The sequence below is a fragment of the Zonotrichia leucophrys genome, chromosome 6 (assembly GCF_028769735.1).
Source record: "Zonotrichia leucophrys gambelii isolate GWCS_2022_RI chromosome 6, RI_Zleu_2.0, whole genome shotgun sequence".
Taxonomy (NCBI): Eukaryota; Metazoa; Chordata; class Aves; order Passeriformes; family Passerellidae; genus Zonotrichia; species Zonotrichia leucophrys.
Genome location: NC_088176.1, coordinates 8,237,585 through 8,257,815, shown reverse-complemented (window position 1 = coordinate 8,257,815; position 20,231 = coordinate 8,237,585).

The window sequence follows — 20,231 nt, the reverse complement described above, 5'->3', positions numbered from 1 at the left end:
AGTGGAGATGGACACCAACATGCCTGCAGAGATAATCTATTATTTGTGCTGCTCATCATGTTTTTATTGATGCAGTGATTTCTCATTAGTGAAAGCATTGTGTGACAAAAATTCTGGAATGTCTACTGTAGGTCAGCCTCATAAACTGTAGTGTAACTATGTTGAATTTGAATCATTCCCACCACCCCACTAAAGACTATTCCTTGTGTTTATTCATCTATTCAAATATTTAAAATATTTATACACATTGCTTATAAAACTCAGCTAACTTTCTTTGATTTCCATGCAGATGCAATATATTCAGCTAAGTGTGATGCAGCAAGTCTGGATTTGACAGACACTCATATTCTATTATAATTTCTCTGTTTTACTAAAAAGTTAATCAAAAGCTTCTGCCAAGCTAAACTCAGCAAGTTTAAGTCACACAGTCTCTCAGCACACAGGTGACAAAGTCTGTGGCACACAGTCTTTGTGCCACAGGTCACAAAGCTTGGCCTTGACTGGCTTTCAATTGTCACCTCTGAAATGACACTTTTACCCCCAAGTTCTGAGTGTTCTCAGAACAGAAATCCTGTGTGAGCCCAGGCCTGCACATCCTACATGCAAACCAGACTGATGTTTTCTTGGCTAATGGCATTTGTGGGACTGAGCTGGGCTGGTGCATTTTGCCAGAGCCCCAGGAGGCACTGCCTGATGCAGATTTCTGTGGTCACTGCTCTAGGAAGCTATCAATTAGCTTGTTTCTAAAAGCATGGAAAGGAGCCTTTCATGTTAAAATCACTGACAGGGCCAAGATACTTTCTTGTTATTGCAAGGGATTCTGCCATCTCCTGCCAAGAGCAATTTATCTGGAGATTGGGTAAATGGGGCTTTAAACAGGGCTCCTCTCCCTGCCCTGTCCTTCCCATCTGAAGTAGTTTCCTGTGGCTGCTCAAACTCAGACTCTGCTGCCCCATCTGAGTTTTATCTTCTCTGCCTGTCACCCTGGTATTTTGTGCACACAGTCCCACCAGGAGCTGGAAACAATACCTGCTGGCTATTTTACATGCCAGTGAGGGTGGCAAAGTTCCACCCTTGCTGTGACTGAGCTTTGCAGAGGTGAGGATTTCAGCCTTTGTGTGTAAAGGAGTAGCTTTCTGAAGTGTTGCTAGAGCAGCACATACTGTTTCTCTTTTTGGAAAAGCATTAGCAAGTTATAGCCCTCAGTTAAATCTCTCCATAATTTTACTATCTCAGACATTCTCTTAAGCAAAGTATGTGGGAATGCCAGTGCTCAGAGCTCCTAGCTCAGGCTGTAAATTCTGTAAAATTTCCAAACACTGAACAAAGCCGTACTTTTAAGGAGTAGTTAGGTATTAATGAATATTTTGTTTCACTACAACCAAATACTTAGTCAAACTTACCCTGGTGCTGCATAACTTTTGAAATCCATTCACCATGGAACTGCAATGTTATTTTTGAAGCTATCATTGCAATGACTGTCCTTGAGAACTAAATAGTTGTTCTAACACCATCTTTATTTTCCAGCAAGAAGGCAGCACATCAGGTTTAATATCCACTTTAGACTGCAGGGCTTGGGTGAGTGCATTGCTCCTGGAGTGAAGTGAAGCCTGTGTCTGAGATGACAGGACATAAAGTGTGACATGTTTTAATCAGAGCAAAGCAGACTCAGCAGTTGAATGGTGTTTTTATTGATACAGTGATTTATCATTGATGGGAGCATTGATGTGTGTCAGCAGCAAGCGTAAGCACTCGTTCCATCAAGGCCTGTGCACCTTCCATGCTCCCCCTTGTGCTCACTGACACACTTGACTAAAGCTGTGACGTTTTCCAAGTTATCTGGGGTTGATACTGAGACACAGAGATCACCAAGAATGAGAGATAGAACTGTTTTTTCAAAACCTTAATACATTCAGCAAGTGGAATCACAGGATAAAATATAACGTTGAAATGCACCAAGCAATGTGTGGGTGCATCAATGCCTAAGTGGCAGTTAAATCCAAAGGAAACTTGCTGGGGGCTACTGAGAAGCCCATCATTTAAATTTTTCTTTCCTTTATGCAGTTGAGTGAAGAAGATGGATTTAATTTGCATTTTTGCCATGCTCTTAGCAGTGGAAGTGCTATAAAGTGCTGTTGTTATCATAGACTCAAATCAGACATGCATGTGGCAGAACTTCTGAGAGCTTATGAGGAAGATGCAGAGGGTGTAATGGAGTCTCTAGCAGACAGTGACAAAAATTTGCCTCACAAATTCATTGCTAAGTGTAAAATGAAACATTTACTGAATCATAACTGGATTAGTTATGAATTTAAACTATCAGGGGATGCAAATTTTTATTTACTTGAGGCTGCTGAACAGAACAATTCTCTTTACAGGAGGCTTAGATTACATGGAAGTACATGAAATAGAGAAAAAATACAGAACTTAACCAAGAGAAGTGAAACAGGATGAATGGTATATTTTATATAGAAATGTGACTTTTTCCAATATATAGCAAGTTTGCTGAATTTTAAACATTACCTTTGTTCAAATGTTAGTGGATGGAGGTCTCAGCAGCTTTGAGACCCATTTCTGGTCTGTGTGAGGGCATCACTTGCAATCACAAGATTGTTTGTTTTTCTTACACACTTGGTACAGGGTCTTTCACATTCAGGGGTGGCCTGATCATCCTGACACCCTCTGGGACCCTGCATTTCACAGCTTTTTCTTGAGAGCGTAAGAGGGACTGCCTTGCTACAGGCACCTGAGAGCAGGCATGCATCTGTGTTCCAAGAGCAGCCTAGCTCAGGTGAAACCATCAGAGTGACTGTATTCCACCTTCTGCTAACATGCAGAAAGGTTATGGACTACCTTGTATAGTAACAAGCAAAAAAATTACCAGCATTTAATCCATGCTCAACTTCTCACAGTCTCACAGGAAGCTGTATTTACAATTAAAGTGCTCCCAGGAAAGAAATAATTTGCTGTTTGTAAAAAATCCCAACAAGATGACCTAGAAAACTTGTATGTTTTAAACTCAGAAATGTTTGCAGTCAAGCAAAGAAATTTTCGGGAGGAGGAATCAAGTTATCCCAAAGCAAATCTGACTTGCTGCTTTAACATTGTGAGGACTACAGAAAGCAATGACACATCCTGGAGGAAAGTGTCCCTGCCCATAGCAGGGGCTGGAATGAGACAATCTTTAAAGTCTTTTCCTACCCAAGTCATTCCATGATTCTGTAATCCCATAATTCTGTTTTTCGTTGCTGTTGGGGCTTTGTTTGGGGTTTTTTGGTTTTGTCAGCTAAGGACATTAGTGAGGAAAACCCACTAGAATCACCTTCCAGCACAGCACTTCAACAGCACCTCTCAGCATTAAAGCCTACTGAGTTCTCCTCAGTTTGGGGAGACTCAATTCACTGCTAGGTTTGACTCTGATGTAAACCACATAAAGGCTGAACCCTCAGGTGGAATAAATTTTCCTGCTTCTAAGTGGGCAGTGGAGTTTATGCATTTCTCTTTGGGAGAATAGATGCATTTGTTCCTGCATTGCTGCGCTCCTCTTATTAATCTCTGCTGAGTTTTTTCCGAATGACCACCATGTGACCCTTTCACTCTCCATTCATCTCTGTAATCAGTTCTCCCAAGGCTTGCAGCCCAGTAACTCTCCACTTGTAGCTCCTTTCTCTGGAAAGAAAAGCAATTTAATTTCTCCTGTATTGGAAAAAAATTGCTACTACCATGTACATCCTTTTCCCTTTTCTTTTTACTCTCATGAGATGTGTTATTTGCAAGAGGTTCTGCTTCCTCTATTTCACCTCTATACCACATCCCACTAATGTGGCTGTCTCCATGCTGACCACTGAAATTGTTCCCAGCAAGGTTTCTAATTATCCATTGCTAACCATCCTCAGCCTCCTTGGCCTGCCAGTTGCCTTCAATGTCCACAAACAGGTTTTTAGTTTTGAAATTTTCATTTTGTTTGCCTCTGTACTTCTCTTTATTCCAGTTATTTGCATACTTTGGACACTGCTCCTTGATCATGTCCTTGGTTGATAGTCCTCCTTCCCATTTCCAGTTTTTGGTGGAAATTCCTGTGGCCTGCTACTCTTCTTTCCCTGCTGCCTTTGCATATTTTGTCTCTGGAAGGTACAAAATTCCTCAACCATCCAAGCTGAGGAGTCAAAGCCCTCCTCTCTCCTCCAGAATGGTCTCTTTCTGCTAAAGAAGTCTCACCATTTATCTTCTTTGACTTAATAAAATGTAATATACCTGAAAACGAATCATTTGTTCATTATTTATTCACGTCACTCCTTTCCTTTTGCAAGCAATCTTTTGCTAGATTACAATTAATCTGGTTACAGATTATTTATAATTCTGATTACAGACAAGCCTCAGAAGTTCAGTGTTCATTCAGTTTAAACTGCTCACTGCATCCTTACATTTGGACAGTATCTGAAAGTTTGCAGAATTTTTTTCCACTTTTTCTCTGCTCTCTCTAATCTGAACATTTGTTTGAGGTTTTCTACCTCAACTCTCAGTTTCTGTGTTAGCTCCAGAATATTGGCCTGCTCTCAGCTATCCCAAATGTGGCTCTGTCAGGTGTTGATTTCCCACTCCAAAGGCTGACTGAAACATGACTTTCTAGAACCCAGCTGCCAGCTCTCCCTGCTAGTATTGGTCACCTGCTGACCCTTCCATATTTCAGCCTGCTCATTTCCTATTTGTGAGATTCTATTGATTTTCAAGATACCAGCTCCAGCCTCTGGGTTTTTTTTTTATCTTTCTGCACCATTATTTACTATTATTCTTGCATATATTGCACAGCTAAGCTCTGAGGCTTCCCTCAATTTTTCCAAAGGATTTCCTCATCAACACTGGCAAAGCCTTCCTTACAACACTGAAATGTCATCAACTTTTAGGCTGTACTGGACTAAGATCACTCACTCCTACACCAAAAATATCTCATTGTTTGCTGTCAGACTCTGGCTCTTGGCTGAGCTGTGCCATTTGTTGCCTGGCGTTGTCCATCAGTTGTGAAATCTCAGTGTAAGCTCTCCATGGACATGGCACTCCTCGTGTGTTTACACAGTGCCATGGAGTTTTTCCTGAGAACTGTGGTAATATAAAGGGTAATAACAGTTGGTATGACAGGTTTATTTCCCTGGCAGTGCTTAATCTTAGCAAAACAGCTTTTAAACTCTATTTGGGAGCCAGAAAAATAAAATAGGTGACTTGTACAAAATTTTAATTTGTGCTTCCATCATTCCAATGTCTTGATTTTGCCTACTTGTTTGTAGATAAATCTCATATTGCTTGTCCCACTTATGCTTAAGCAATGTATAGGAAAATAAATTTTATAAAACCTTCCTGAGCTGTGGGAATTTTGTCCTTAGTCTAGGAATTCCAGAAGGGCACATGGAGTTCAGCTGAGCTGGATGTCTGTCCTGGTTCAAATCCTAAAGGATCCAAAGATTTTATCATGCTTTTTATAGGGATGTTTAATCACATACTGAAAAAAATGTTGAAGTTGGCTAGAGACATATCTGCCTCCACGGTATGTGTTGCCTTTTTTTCTCCTCTAGTGGATAAGGAGACAATTGATTGAAACAGATAAAAAACACAAGAGCATCACACTTGGGGCTTGATCTGTGATGTGACCTCTGCCTTCCTCCAAAACACAGCAGATCCTACACATGAGGGAAGGGATGAGCCTTCCCACTGCACATTTGCAGAGTCTTTGGGAGGGAAGCTTTGTGCCTGTGTTCAGTTCACAGAGAACCACAGTCCATGGCTTTGGAAAAGCCAGCAGGCTGTCCCTGCCCTGCTGGTTGTTACCCTGATCTGGGGGTCTCAGTGACTGAGCAAGATTTGCTCTCTACACCTCCCTGACTTTTTAGCACTGAACATCTGGAAGGTCCCAAACAATTTCCTGGATTTAATTTGAAGGATTAAGATTGGGGCAGAGGGATTCATCCTCCTCAGCCACAGACTTTCTCTTCTGTATAAGCTGCTCTTTCCACGCAGAAAGAACAGCTTTTATAACCTGTTCTTTCCACACTTCTCTACACTCAGCATCAGAGGCTGCCTCCCATCATTCCCATAACTGCTCCTGCAGAGTGGCTCAGGATCTCAGCTCCCTGTGGCAGGGAGAGGCCCTTGGCACTCTGGAGCACAGGTTTGTTCTGAGAAAAGGCAGCAGCCAGAGCCCTGTGAGCCCCAGGGAGAGGGCATTGTTCCATGGGAAGCCTTTCCCAGCAGGGAAGGAAGATGTGCTGAGCTCTCCTTTGCTGCTGTCACTGCCAGGACCTTGCTGCAGTTCAGGGAACAAGGGATGGTTTCACCCTCAGGCTGCAGGAACAGAGGCATTCCTAACTGAGAGAAGCCTGCCAGGCTTGGTGTCTCTGGTCAGTGAGGGGAGGTGGAAGCCTTGCCCTGAGATGGAGCTGTGGGATCCCTCCCTGTCAGTGAGGAATCACGGAGCATTCCAGCTGCACCGCCAGCGCAACCGCCCTGACAGATGGATGGTCAAAAGCCCTTTTTCTGGGGATGTTCTGCAATGATACATAAATCTTCTCTCCTGGTCTGGTTTATTTTTACCTTTAATCCTGAAGAATTCCTGTGTGATACGCTAACCTTGTTTTCTGATGTTTTATTAGAACTAACTTGCAAAGCCTATTTCCAGTATGTGTGGAATCCTGAGCTCAGCTCTTCAATGAAAGCTGCCTTTTTAACTCTTTCACACCTTCCCCTAGTTCATTTTTCTATTAAGGTCTTAGAGTATCTACAGAAAACATTGGAAGGAACAATGTGCTCTTTTTCCTTTTCTGTAAAATGGAGGGCTTGAAGTGTAAAGCACCAAATACATGACATTAATTTGGGAAAGAGGCATCTAGGGCCCATGAAATTCAGCAACAAAATTTAAGATATTATCTTAGGATCTTAATTTTTTTTCCAGATTCCCTAACTTTGGTTTATTTCTTTTACAGTCTGAAGAGCTGTTTATATATATATATATATGTGTGTGTGTGTGTGTGTGTGTGTGTGTGTGTGTAATATACCGTACACATATATACCTTTCAATATTGAAAAAAGTAAGCAACCTATATTTAATGCAACTAATATTCTAGTCAAGAATGTAAGGCTCCATAACCAAAGTTGTCGTAAAACACAACACAGCCCAGGTCTTGTCCTTCATGGCAGTGGGAGAAGAGAGTTCTCAGTGATTATATATCAATTTCCTACCCTCTCAACCATAAATAAGTACTCTCTTTGTTGGTACTGGCTTATTAATGTACTCCTTTCTAGTATACTTGTCTTTCCCCTGCCCCAGAATATTTATATTCTTTCTTGGATGCCCATTATAGAAGTTTTAAAAATTCTGCACTGCCTCATTTAAAACCTTTGACTGCAGATCCCCCCTCTCCAAGAGAACTGACAGCCTGTTATAAGCAGGCCTGTATGATGACAGATATGTGATTATATTTAAATAGCTCTGTCATAAAAAGCATTTTCTAGATTTTTTTTTCCTTAGGCTGGTATTTAAGAGGTTGCAGTACATTTTCTGTGCTGTTAATGGAAACTCTCTGCAGTGTGAAAAAGGAATTAAAAGCCCTGAATTAAGCATGTAGGTACCACTTATCCTACAAAATAAACATTGAAAAAATGGGGAGGGAAAAAATCTGTAATGTCTCTACAAGAGCTTCTCATTGTGGCAAAAAAAAGTCCTAGTCTGCTCAAAGAAGAGATGAATTTGGATCTCACTTCCAAAGAAAGGCTCCTGCTGCTAATCTCTGTGTCCTGCTGCTTGAACTCATCAGCTTCAGAGGTGATAAGAATATGTTGTTATGCAAACTATCAAAGTTTATTTACACAACTTCTTAAAACAGATTCTTTCAGTGGTATGGCCAGGTGGTTAATGCTGATTGTCAGATTTTTTATGCATGCCAGATTGGTAGTACACATCCTCCACCCTGTAAGCAAGATATTTTCTGCTGTACAATGCTCTGTCATCCTAAGTCTCAGGGGTTAACACACTCTCATCTTTAATCTCCTGGAATTCTTCTTTTCCTTTGATTTTAAAATGTACAAGAATTTTCACAGAGCAAATCCTCAATAAACACAATGAAAAAAATCAAATAACCTAAGCAGCTTTAAGTTCCAAATTAAATGATGTATCAAGCAGGAATCTGGCAATGCAGTGCTAGTCTACCATAAAGTCTTTCATCCATGCAAATCCTGTGAGCACTTTACTGCTCCCAGATTGTCAGGTGAGCTCTCTGTTCTAAATATTTTTAAGTGGCTTAAGCACTTAAGCACTCAATTCTGGGATTCCCAACTTAATGTTTCCCCAAAGGAGCTAATTTACAAAGGATGGCTGTTCATCTTCTGCTGTCTATAAACTGAGGCAACAATTTAACTGCAAACCCTTTAGAACAGCTGGGAATTGTCAGGTCTTCTATATTTTAAAAAGCTTTCCTTCTGCATGGGATATAAATCACAGAATAAAATGTATGAGGGAAAAATGGGAAATGGAGATATCACCTTATAGGCAAAGGAAATACTGAAGATTTATTGTCAGTGATTTTCTTAAATCTGCTTATACAGCCAGGACAATAGTTTCCAGAATGGATATGGCTGTAGTTTTTCACATCCATAGGTCAGCAGTTTGTGGGGGATCTCTGGAGAGCTCAAACTCCAACTAAAGGCACTGACAGTGATGAAATGTGGGCAGCAAACCCCAGGGGCTGCTGGAAATCGTCCCCACAGTGAGGGTTTGGTGTCACCCTACCCCTGCCCAAAGTGCTGAATGTGACAGTGGGAGCTTGGTGAGCACTGAGAGCATCCCTGAATCAGAGTCACAGGGATCAGGCTTTAACTGGAGCCCTCAGCACAGCAGGGCAGCATCTTGGAAACAAAAAATAAAAAATTCTTATGCCTAAGTCAAGTCAGAGTGACTTAAAAAGACCAGTTGGACATTTTGCTGCCTGTGTCACCAGCAGGGTTATCTGAGCAAAGGCCACAGTAACTCAGATTACTTTATGTTTGCTGTGAACTAGAAAACCCCAGCCTCAAGGGGCAGGAATAGCAGAAACAGAGTCACATGAATGGATTTGTGAGTTCTAGACACCTTGGAATACAAATATTATTTTCACTTCACTGTCTCTTTTGATATTACTTCCCCTAATAATGACAAGTGCCTCAAAACCTGGATTGCTTTCCAGCTAAAGCTTGACCTTTGCTGCTTTTCTCCTTCAACAAGTGACACCAGTAAAATTACACAGCAGACAAAAAAGCAAATAAATAATCCAACTGTGAAAGACTTATATTGGAGCTGTGGGAAAATATATATTGGATATGACATTCAGGAAATTATTAAATCACCACACTTGCAATTCTTGAGTGAAAGACTGCAAGCAAAGTTTGCAGCAAGTTCGCAGCAGGTATGCAGAATATCCATGAACAGCAAAACCAAAATTCTGAGTGTGTGTAGCATTTGGGAGCATTGAAACTCTCACAGAATATTAGATTATTTTGAGTTGGAAGGGATAATATTGTGAGTTTTTATTCATATAGATATCATTCTCTCTCAGTTTACATCTACCAAAACTCTGTTTGTTCAGAAACCAGAAATTTGTTGGCCAGAAGGTTTCCAAGTAGGGAGCAAGCAGGAATTGTCCACTTCATAGCTATATAATACCCTTTATGGGTAGTGCCAGTCTGTTCTCAGTGGTCATTCAGCCAGGCTCCTGAAATACATCATCCAAGCTGACTGGCATTTGTCTGAGTGCAGAAAGGAGAAATACTGAGGAAATTGGGAAGGGAAATGCCTTCTAGCAGGTATTTCCAGAAATTATTTAAAATATAGTGCTGGAAAGACAAAAACAGACATTTTTATGCAGTGCATTTCATCCCCAGATTTGGTTAAACTTGAATAGCTGCTGTCACAACTGGGGCTGTTCTGTGGATGAGAGGACTGTCCCTCTCTATTCAGAACCAGAAAAAATGCGCAGAAAGCAGAGATACACAAATTAAATCCAGCCAACATTTTCATTATTTATGTTGGGAAGGTGAAAGACAGAGCAGACTTTCTAGGCTATTTTGGTAAGTGGAATGATTTAAAAACGTGGCTAGGCAACAGTGTGTACAGACCTTAGGCTGTTCTGCCAGCTCAGTCATCATCTGCAGCATCATTTGCTCTTTGGTTACTAGAAATCCTCGGGGCTGAGCACTCCAGTCATGCTGCAGCATTCCAAGTCATTTCAGCTGGGTTTTTCTGTTTATCACAAGGACATATGCCCACAGAGAATATCCCTGGATGAGCACCTTCATTTGCCTTTGTGCTCTGCTCTTGGGGCTGGACTGAGGATGCAATGCCCAACCTGGATGCACATCAGCTGCAGAGAGGAGTCCCTGGAGCTGCAGCTCGTCATGGCTTGGGTGTGACACTGAAAATCTTGGCTGCTGTGACAAGGCAATGAGAGCAGAGAGGCAAGAGCCTGGGTTCCTGCTTCCCAAATCCCCACACACTTTGGGAAAGGACAGTGGTACCCAAGGGGGGCCCTCTCCTTGAGCAGGGCTGGGCTGCTGGACCAGAAGGAGGGGAGCTCCATCATCTCAGTGCTGTGACCCACACAAGCACAGGTGGGTGCCTCAACATCAGTGTAGAGATTTCTGCAGCCAAATCTGGACATGGGATTTCGATTTCTCTGGGCTGGGCACTTGGTTGCTCTCCAAGGCCAGACTTGCACAGCACCAGGGTCACACTCTGAATATCACCCTTAAACACAAATCCTCATTTTAGTGTTCACTGAAGTCCTCCTTGAGCTTTTAAACCTCTGCCCTGAAGAGATATTCTCTTGATAAGATATATGGTTTAATAACCCTTTTAAAAAATAATAAGGAAGAAAAAAAATTGAGAACCCACGTTGTGCACAGTAAGGTCAAACACTCAGCTCCTCCTCCAAACTGAGCTCATCACACTTGGAAAATTCAGGACATAGCTATGTTGCTTTCCTTTGAAGCATTTTAACCTGATGTCCAAAACAAAGCAGTAAATTAGATGAACCAGTCAGCTGAAATTCGATGTCTTTAGCTGAAACTTGGCATGTAGTTTTGCCAGCTCAGTTATAGATTTTTTGGGTTTTATGACTATTTGGCTTTTTTATTTCTGTCTCTCCCTTTTTTTTTTTTTTTTATCTCCTTCTTTTCTTCCAAAAAATATTACAAGGAATCCATTACAAGGAGCCCAGGAAAGCACCACCTTAGTAATTTCTATAATGCAGCCATTTTATTTAAATATTCTAGACACTAGAGACATTTTCTATTAAACTTACAGGTTTCTTTCTTTCTGCCTTTGGAACATGGTTTTAAATCTAAAAGTATTTTGTTTCTGAGATGTATGGAAATGAGTGTAATGTGGAAATTCACTTTGCTCAAATGAAGCTAAACAAAGCATTAGAAGAGATACAAAAGAACATGATCCTGATCAATGCAGGGACATGCACTTAATTTCCATTGCTGAGTTTTGGCACCAGAGAAGGAGTTTTTCTCCACGTAGGTCTTACTTCTAACAGTGAATAATACAGTATATTCTGAAGATTCAAGTTTTACCAGTGCACGTTTTAGGAGTCACTTCACATCAAAGTTAGCAGTGCATTGCTTAGGATTACCAAAGAAGTTTTTATACAGCTGGTTTGTTCCCTTTCTTTTTTCACCTGGGCCCTGTAGTGATGATACCAGCACTTTGGAAAGCTCTGTGTGCTGTTTCTTGTAACATTTGGGATATTGCATCTTCCCTTTGCTTGTGGGCCATTGCCATCTTGAGAGGAATGGCATGGCCAAAGAATGGCTGTCACTCCATTCTCCATCCTCAGCTGGTCTGAGAGCAGTGCTGGCTGCCAGGGACAGTCAGAGCTGCTCAGAAATTGTAAAACTGCTGCTCCTTCCCTGGCTTCTGGATTTGCTGGCTTGTTGCTAGCAATTCCAAGGAATCCATGGTTCTCCAGCCCAGACAGAAATATTTGCCTCTCTTCTTGAACTCGCCATGATTTCGGCTCAGATTTCCTTCAATGTCAGTAAGGGAAGCAGAAACAAACAAACCAAAAATATGAACTTTTCTTGGGAGGAAAAATCAGCTAAGGCAGCTTTCTAAGGAAGCAGAAACCAACTTTAAATTGGCTTTCTTAAATTCAGCCTTAAGGCTTTGCCTTCAGTTCTTTAGGTCACATGAACACCAACAACATTTCTATAGAAATGGTTGGTTCCAAATAAAACCCCAAAAGAATAACAGCATACAAAGGAATCATCATGTGGCTACAAAGGAAAGTTTGAATTTCCCAGAATCATGCATTTGAAAGGTTTCCTGGGAGTGATATTATTCTATTATTTTATCTCTATACCAAGCGAGTGAGAATTAGATGTTGTATGCTTTCATTCTTACAGTCTTTCTTAATCAAGATGGAATCTCAATCTTATTTATTACAGTGAAAATTCAGAATAGCCCCAGTAAACAAAATAGTACAAATACTATATATTTTGTGTACAAAACATAATAATCAATGCAGTAATGCTGTGTATATGTCTTAGCTTATATACAGATGTGCCTTTCATATCTCCTTAAATATTTCTTCAAATATTAGTGCATCAACTCCAGCTGTATCCTGGGTATGGCTCTCTCAGAGGGGTGTACCTCAGGCATTGAGCTGTGGAGGGAGAAAATAACAGCCTCACAAAAAGAAAGGTTTTAACAGAATTCAGAATGGAATCCTTATCTCCTTCCCAGCCCTTCCTTTTATTGTTGCACTTTTTTCTTTCCCTGACTCATGGAACAAAAGAAATATAGCTTAATGCAGATCTTATCTTCAGTAGAGTATCTGTGAGACAGCAGCTCCACAAAGGCACTGTCCTTTGCACAGCCAGAGTGACTCACGAGCTGTGTCGAGGGCTGTTTGCTCTTCTGATCTGCTCCTCCACGGAGCTGCACCCAGCAGCCTGTTTGCACACAGGATTCGTGCCCTCTGTGTATTGACTGCTGCAAATAAAACACTTCCTGCCCCTTTCTCTTGCCTGCCAGAGCTGCTGTGCTCCAGATGTGAGGTTGCTCCTGTCCCTGGTGGTGGCCCAGTGCTCCCCAAGGCTCCAGCAGGAGCAGGCTGGTGCTCCATGAAGGTGGGAGCTGCCCCTTCAGAGTATCAGCAATTATGTGAGATATCTGACATCCATTTGGGAACTGGGACAGGCCCAGCCCATGGGTTTCCCATTTGAAGCCATCTGTAACTTTGCAGAATGACCTTTTCTTTTCCCTGGGAGAGAAAACAAAATCCATCCTATGCCCACACCAGGGCTCCTTGGCTCAGTCTGTGTTTGAGGGGCCGGCTGCTCCATCTAAAGGAGCAATCCCCCACTGTCATCACTGGACAACATGCAGTAAATGAAGGAGTTGAGGATAATCTACTGATTAGGAACTGACTGCATGGTTTTGCCCTATCAGTCTTTTTATCAGAAATGCGTGAGTCCAAGTGAGGAAAATGCTACTCTTTGTGGCAGTCATAGAGAATTATTAAAATCAGGATTTTGGACTAAGATGCAGCTCTATAAACATCAACAAAATGGACAGGAGCAAGTAGAGTTTGATAAGAGGAGAGAGAGATTCCTCCTTCTCCATCACACTGCAACTAAGCTTGGTTCAATTGTTCCCAGTTTATCAAAGTTCAGCCTAAGGCTTTAGAAGCTCAAACACTCATATGATCTTTCTCCCTTCTTTACTCTGTGAAGTCCAGACTAGTTATTACATGCTATTTTTGTTCTTGGTCCATCTCTATAGAGTTTGAGTGGGAAACCTGCAGCAGCACCAGATGGATTATTTCTCCTTTTACAGCTTTTTTTCTGTGTATGAGTTTGGTGTCTCCTAAGTTTGAAAATGAGAACTCAGCCTCCCATTGCACAGCAGCAATTCCCAGTGGGCAGAATGTTAGAGATGAAACAGCAAATCACAAGCACTGTGTACAGATTTAAAAGAGGAAAATTAAAAGCTGTATCCTTTGATTAACCTCTGTGTCTCACATTTGAAAATTAAAGATAATTATGTTTACTTTCATGTAAGCCTAGAAATAATTCCCTGAGAATTTGAAAGACCAGAGCATTGTCATTTACTTAGAGCTTAGATTCCTCCATGCACTTTTTAATATGATATACACAAACCCATGTCTTAACTGTTTTTGGATATGTTTACAAGACAATATCTGCAATATAGATCCTTATTTTTACCCCTCTTTCTCCCACTGTTCTACAGCTTCACTGCTGAACAAGCCTGGGAGGAAAAGCTGATGGTTTAGTCCCACACTATAATTAAGTGATGGCTAAAGTCAAGTCCCTGATTTTCCAGACAATCTCTTCTTGTTTTTTCTTTTCTATTCTTTCCACTGACTATGAAGAATAGAAATAGAAATCTGTTCCAGGTGAACAGAATAGTCTGAAACAAATTACTTTAATGATGATGCGTTTTCCACGAATCAATGATGCACATTAAAGATTCAGAATGCACTTTAGAGCAATCCAAAATGTGGAAAATAGCAAGATACCAGTGTGATCCCCCTTTAAATTATAGATTGAGAATTAGATTCTACTTCCAACCATGCAGGTGCAAATTCATTAATTTCAGAGCAGCTTCTGTAGGTTGACTTTGAAAAATATGTGAAGCAATAGTTTAGTTCTCTTTTTCTCGACTGGACATTTATTTATTTATATGTTGGAAAACCTTCCACTTCAAATATCTGTATAAGCTTTGACACAGTTTTCAACCTTTCTGATAGACCCCAAAGAAATTCTAGGCAGTTTTTAAATGCACGTTAGCAAACCAAATCTGTTCTTAACACCCCCTTCCTGCACCATTCTGAATTGATGAAGAATAGAATTTTTTACCTTTTTTAGGCACAACAAGACACACCTAAATGATGCATTGCTGGTGAAGGAAGAGCTATAAAGAAAAATTTGGACACTTCTTTGGACAGACCCTCAGCTCTGGTAAACTGAGAAAACCAGCCAGAAGTCAACACATAGCTCAAGGGGAGATCTAAGTCACATGCTCTGCATCTGAGGAGGTCAATGTACAGGGTAAAATTGCATGCTGATCTGCCATTTCAGGTAATAAAATTGCGTTATAAAGAATTTTGAGCATTTCCTTCCAAAATTAAAAAGTGACTAGAGGGAAGAAAGACCACGAGTTCCATTTTTATAAATTTAGAGCAACTCCTGTCATGAGAATTAACCTGGTGTGGGGTTCATAGACCTTATATTGCCAGACCTTGCCTCCATGAGTGCAGCAAAGGGAGTTTTCAAGCAGCTTAATGAGGTTCCTGGCCAGCAACTTCTAAGGAAACAAAACCCATGATTTTTGCATTCCCTTATGCAGTGAGTACCAGACTCCTCCATCCTCAGACAGCACAGTCTGTATTTGCAAGAATTTGCAGATAGATTTAGATAAATTTGTCTGAGTAAGAAAATAACATGAGGATTAAGAATTGCCTATAAAATGTGAGCTTTGGTAATAAACCAGGATGTGTGGGAGTTCTGCTCCAAGGCAGCAGTATGTCTTGAGTCAAGGAGTCTCAGTGAATAAAACCCTCTCAGCGTGGTATTAAATGAAGTTCTTGCTAATTTTGGCTTGGCTTGTGATAGATGGGAATACATTAATTTTCCATAAGCAGGAAAGCCCTGTGTGTTTTCTTTTCAGTAGTAATGGCAGTGAAAATACTTTTAGAGGGCTTTGAGGAGGCAGAGAGAGAGAACAGAGATCTGCCAGCACTTTTTCAGCTGCCCCTTCTTACCCCAGATTGCTGCTGCACCAGGGGTGGGTGATGTCCAGGGAAAAGGATGAAGTTCACAGAAATGAATGGAAAAGACCATTACAACTGTGTTGTCTTGCACAAATTATTTTTTACCCCTGAGCCTCATCCTTCTGCTGTCAATGGAAGCATTCCAGATAATGTGATTCTAAAGGGAAAAAAAGATGTAAACATTTTGCTTTGGTATGCCAGAGACAAGCTTAATTATCTGGAGATTTGCTGGATATGTCTGCAAACCATTACAGGCTGAATTAAATCCTTTTGAAAAGCCAGGTCTCATTCCTCTTTACTGTTCTTTGCATCTAAACACCCTGATAAAGCATACATATTTGTGTTTATCGGGCAAGTTCTGCAATCTGTTTGTTCCTTTTTTCTTTGGCCCTTTGTACTCAGGGTGTGCATGTTTGATGAAGTGATATTGCCCTGCTGATGTTCCTCCAGCGGCTCAATGGGCTTCCAAAGAGTCCAGCTGAAGTAATTATTTACATCCTTTTGTGTTGCAAAGAAAACCTGAATATAATGGAGAGGGTTCCTCCTCCCCAAGATCTACCTAGGTACAAACACTGAAGTGACTGAGTGCTTGGTGAGAAGAAATAAAACTTGAGAAGCATGAACTGTCCCAGTCCATCCCAGCCAGGCATGGATTCTGAAGCTTAATAAAACTGCCCTTTGTGTGTGGGCACTCTGCTGGTCACAGATGAATGGAGCTTTCTGCTCTCTTTAGGGTGAGGGTCTGTGTTATTGGAGCTGAATTGCTCATCCAGTCATTATCTATATTTTCTTCACCATTTCTGCCTGAGAAAAAGAAAGTATAACTGACAATAACATTTCTAAAGCCTGAGGCTGAAAGCAAGTGATACTCAAGCTCAAGTGAGAAATTAACCTGGTTTCTGAAAAGCTCTTTCTGGGCTGCTCCTGCTGCTGCCTTTCTCCTGCCTTTCACAAGAAGATATTTTATTTCAGAAGAATTCTCACATTGATGAGCATCTGCAGAACAGGTTATTTATGTCAGAAACCAGGCAAGGATGAACTTGTGCCCATCTCCCCATTTATACCCCTATTTGTGTTCTAAAGAAGTTCTCAGATCAGAAGATGAGCTTTTATCTTTTTTTCTCTTTCATTATAGAAAGCAAATTGAAAAGAAGGTCAATATAGAGATTAAGTCAGGATCAGTCTGAGATCTCTTCCTGAAATCTGTTTACTCCTGCATTACTCTGTATATATGATGTTTAAATTCCAGGTTCCTCTTAAGGCCTTTTAGAGAAAACAATGGAATTTCACAGGCCTTGGAGCTTGTGCACTCCCAGATTGCTGGAACCTGACAAATTACAGAGGTGGAACAAATTCCTGGATTTGTAGGTCTGGATTTGAGGCTGCTTTTCTACCAGCCACCAGCTTGGTGGTCTGGTTCAGACCTGTGTGCTATCCAAGAGTGGGGAGAGTGCACACTCTTCCCTGGAAAGCAGACCTCAGTTAAAAGAGACTCCTTCGGTTTCTGCTGGGGAAAGCCACACTGCCAAGTAACCACAAACTGTTCAGCTCACTATGATTTAATCCTTTTGCTAAGAAAAACAGTTTGAACCATCTATGTCCCTACATAATGGACACTGGCCATGCTCAATTTTTAATCTCAGCCATGTGCTATTAATTTTAGTACCATCCTCGATCTCCTGGTCTGTGACTTGCTGCTCTCACTGAAATGTGACATGCACAGCAAGCCAACTAAAATGTGACTGGCACAGCCAGGCTGTCCTGGCTGACTCCCAGGATTTCCCTGGCCCTGCTCTGCTCTACTCCACTGCCTCCAACTTTCAGGTTTCTCTTCATATTATTTATTGCTGCTGAGGGTTAATTAAAAGGCAATTACTACTTAGGTCTAACTCTCTGAATACCCACTTAAATCTGGGAGAAACCTTCTGAGGTAATTTAGCAAGTTTAAAAACAACACAGAGCTTTTTACATCCCTCTCCTCCCCATGCACTTTACCAGTCATCTTCACAACTACAATAAGTTTTTCAACTGTATGAAACCCCAGAGAGTGAAGCCCTCCCCACTGGCTGTGCTGATTAACACTCAGCTTGTGAGGAGGAGAGAGCCCTTGCAGCCAGAGCCTCTTCTGCAGGAACATTTTCCATTGCTGATCTCCCCCTGCGTGCTCCCACTGCCAATGACACACAGCCCATCATCTTTCCAAGCCATTTTACTTTGTTTTCCTCAAACAAAATGATCTAAGAGTGGCAAGGGTGTGCTTTTGCAGTAGTCTCTGGAAAGGCTTATTGCTGCCATCTGTCTCAGCTCAGCTTAACCTCCACTCATGTTCTGTGAGCATTATTGGTGCCATTTGCTCTGTAGGTAAATACAAAGTCTTTTCACCCAGTATCCCAGTCCTAAAAGAAAGTTAGAGGGAAGTGGTTTAATCATGGGCAAAATAAAGTAGTAATATTTTGACGATGCAAACATTTTGTTTCATTTCCCTTTAAAATAATTTTTTGAAGAATTGAGTTCATTCAATTTTCCCTTTTGAGACATTTAGTTTTAAATACAGTTCTAGCAAAATAGGCTTTTTCAAAAGGGTGAGTTTCATTTGGAAAACATCAAAATAATAAAATGTTTCACCATTTCCAAGAGGAAACATTTCATTTAAAACCTGTCAGAGGAAAATGTGGTTCCATTTAGTAAAAAAGCCCTGGTCAGCTTTTTCAGCTGGGAGGTAAAATCTAAATCTATACAAGTTACAGTCCCCCTAAAAGCCCTCTGCTCCAGAAATAGGTGCTGGCTGTCTGATACCTCAGCCACCATCCTCCTGAAGTTTCACATCTCTTGTTTTAGAGCTCTCCCAGTTGTAAACCAGAAGTAGGGGCAGACTGGATCCCTGCACCTCAGAATAAATGTGATTTCTTCTCTTTCCCTCCCTCCTCAGCCTCTGTAAGCGCTGGCACACTCAAGGCAGGTGCCTGCCCTCCCTCAGCCTCTCTCTGTGCCACCAAGGCTCAGAGGTGCAAATTCAGTGTCTCACACTCCCAGTGGGCAGTGCAGGGAGGGAACTGGGGGTGGCTGCAGTTCCTGGGGGAGTGATGAGAGAGCCCATGGGGGCACAGGGCAGCTGCTCCTGGCCTGGCTGCGATGGCACCCCCTGGCAGCCCAAACCTGCCTCCTGTCTGCCCACCCTGACAGGAGGTGACGGGGCACTCCACTTTTCCTGCCCCTTTTTCCTTCAGCTCCTCTGCTAAAAGTGCCCGTTTGATAAAAATCTGCTGTAATTCAGCCAGCCAGCCATTAAGAATTAACGTAAATCCAGCAAAGCCTCAGAGATGAAAACAACCCTTGGCCATAAGGACAGGGGGTGGCTCCAAGCTGCTGCCCTGAGAGCACAGTCTGGGAAATGGGAGCCTTGTTCCCAAATGCAGGGACTGCATGGCCACCAAATGCCCTCCTGCTTGATGCATCCAAGGCCACCTGCTGCTGTTCCTGAAGGGGCAGGAGAAGGATAAATAGGTGTGATGGGAAAATGTGCTCTGACGAGCAGCAGTACTGCTCCTTTTCCTCGGTGGAACAATTTTTTCAGTTAAAATTAAAAGCCCAGACTTGTTTTCTTTTTTTTCTTTTCTTTTTAACTAGCAAGAATCTCAACACGCAGCAGAAAGTTTCTGACCCTGATCCCGAGTGCCATCAGCCCCTTGCCATGGGGGGCTGGGTAGGCAGACACAGCATCATTCCAGCGAATTTCTCATTAAGAAACAGAATTTCTCATCAAGCACCAGGTCTGCTTGAAATGCAAATTATGTCTGTGTGATTCACTGACATTGGTGACAGTTTTCTCTCAGCACAGGTTAGGTCTTCCCACTTGTTCAACTCATACTGCAAAAACACTCAAAGTGAGCTACGATAAGCTGAAAACATCAGAGCTGAATAAAGTCCTGCAAGAAAAATAAAATAAAATAAAATAAAATAAAATAAAATAAAATAAAATAAAATAAAATAAAATAAAATAAAATAAAAGTAAAAAATATATTAAAAATTTAAAATATAAAAAATTTGAAAACTAAAAAATTAAAAATAAAAAATAAGAAATAAATAAATAATAAAATAATATAAAATTTTAAAATAAAATAATTTTTTTAAAATTAAAATAAATTAAAATAAATTAAATTAAAAAATAAAGAAAATAAATAAAATTTTTAAAATAAAAAATAAATTTAAAAAAATTAATTAATTAATAAAATAGAATAAAAAATAAAAGAAAAAGTTAAAAATTAAAAATAAATAAAATAAAATCAAATTAAATTAAAATATATTTTTAAAATTAAAATATTAAAAAATTGAAAACAAAAAATTTAAAAATAAATAAATAAATAATAAAATAAAATAAAATAAAATTTAAAAATAAAATAAAATTTTAACAAT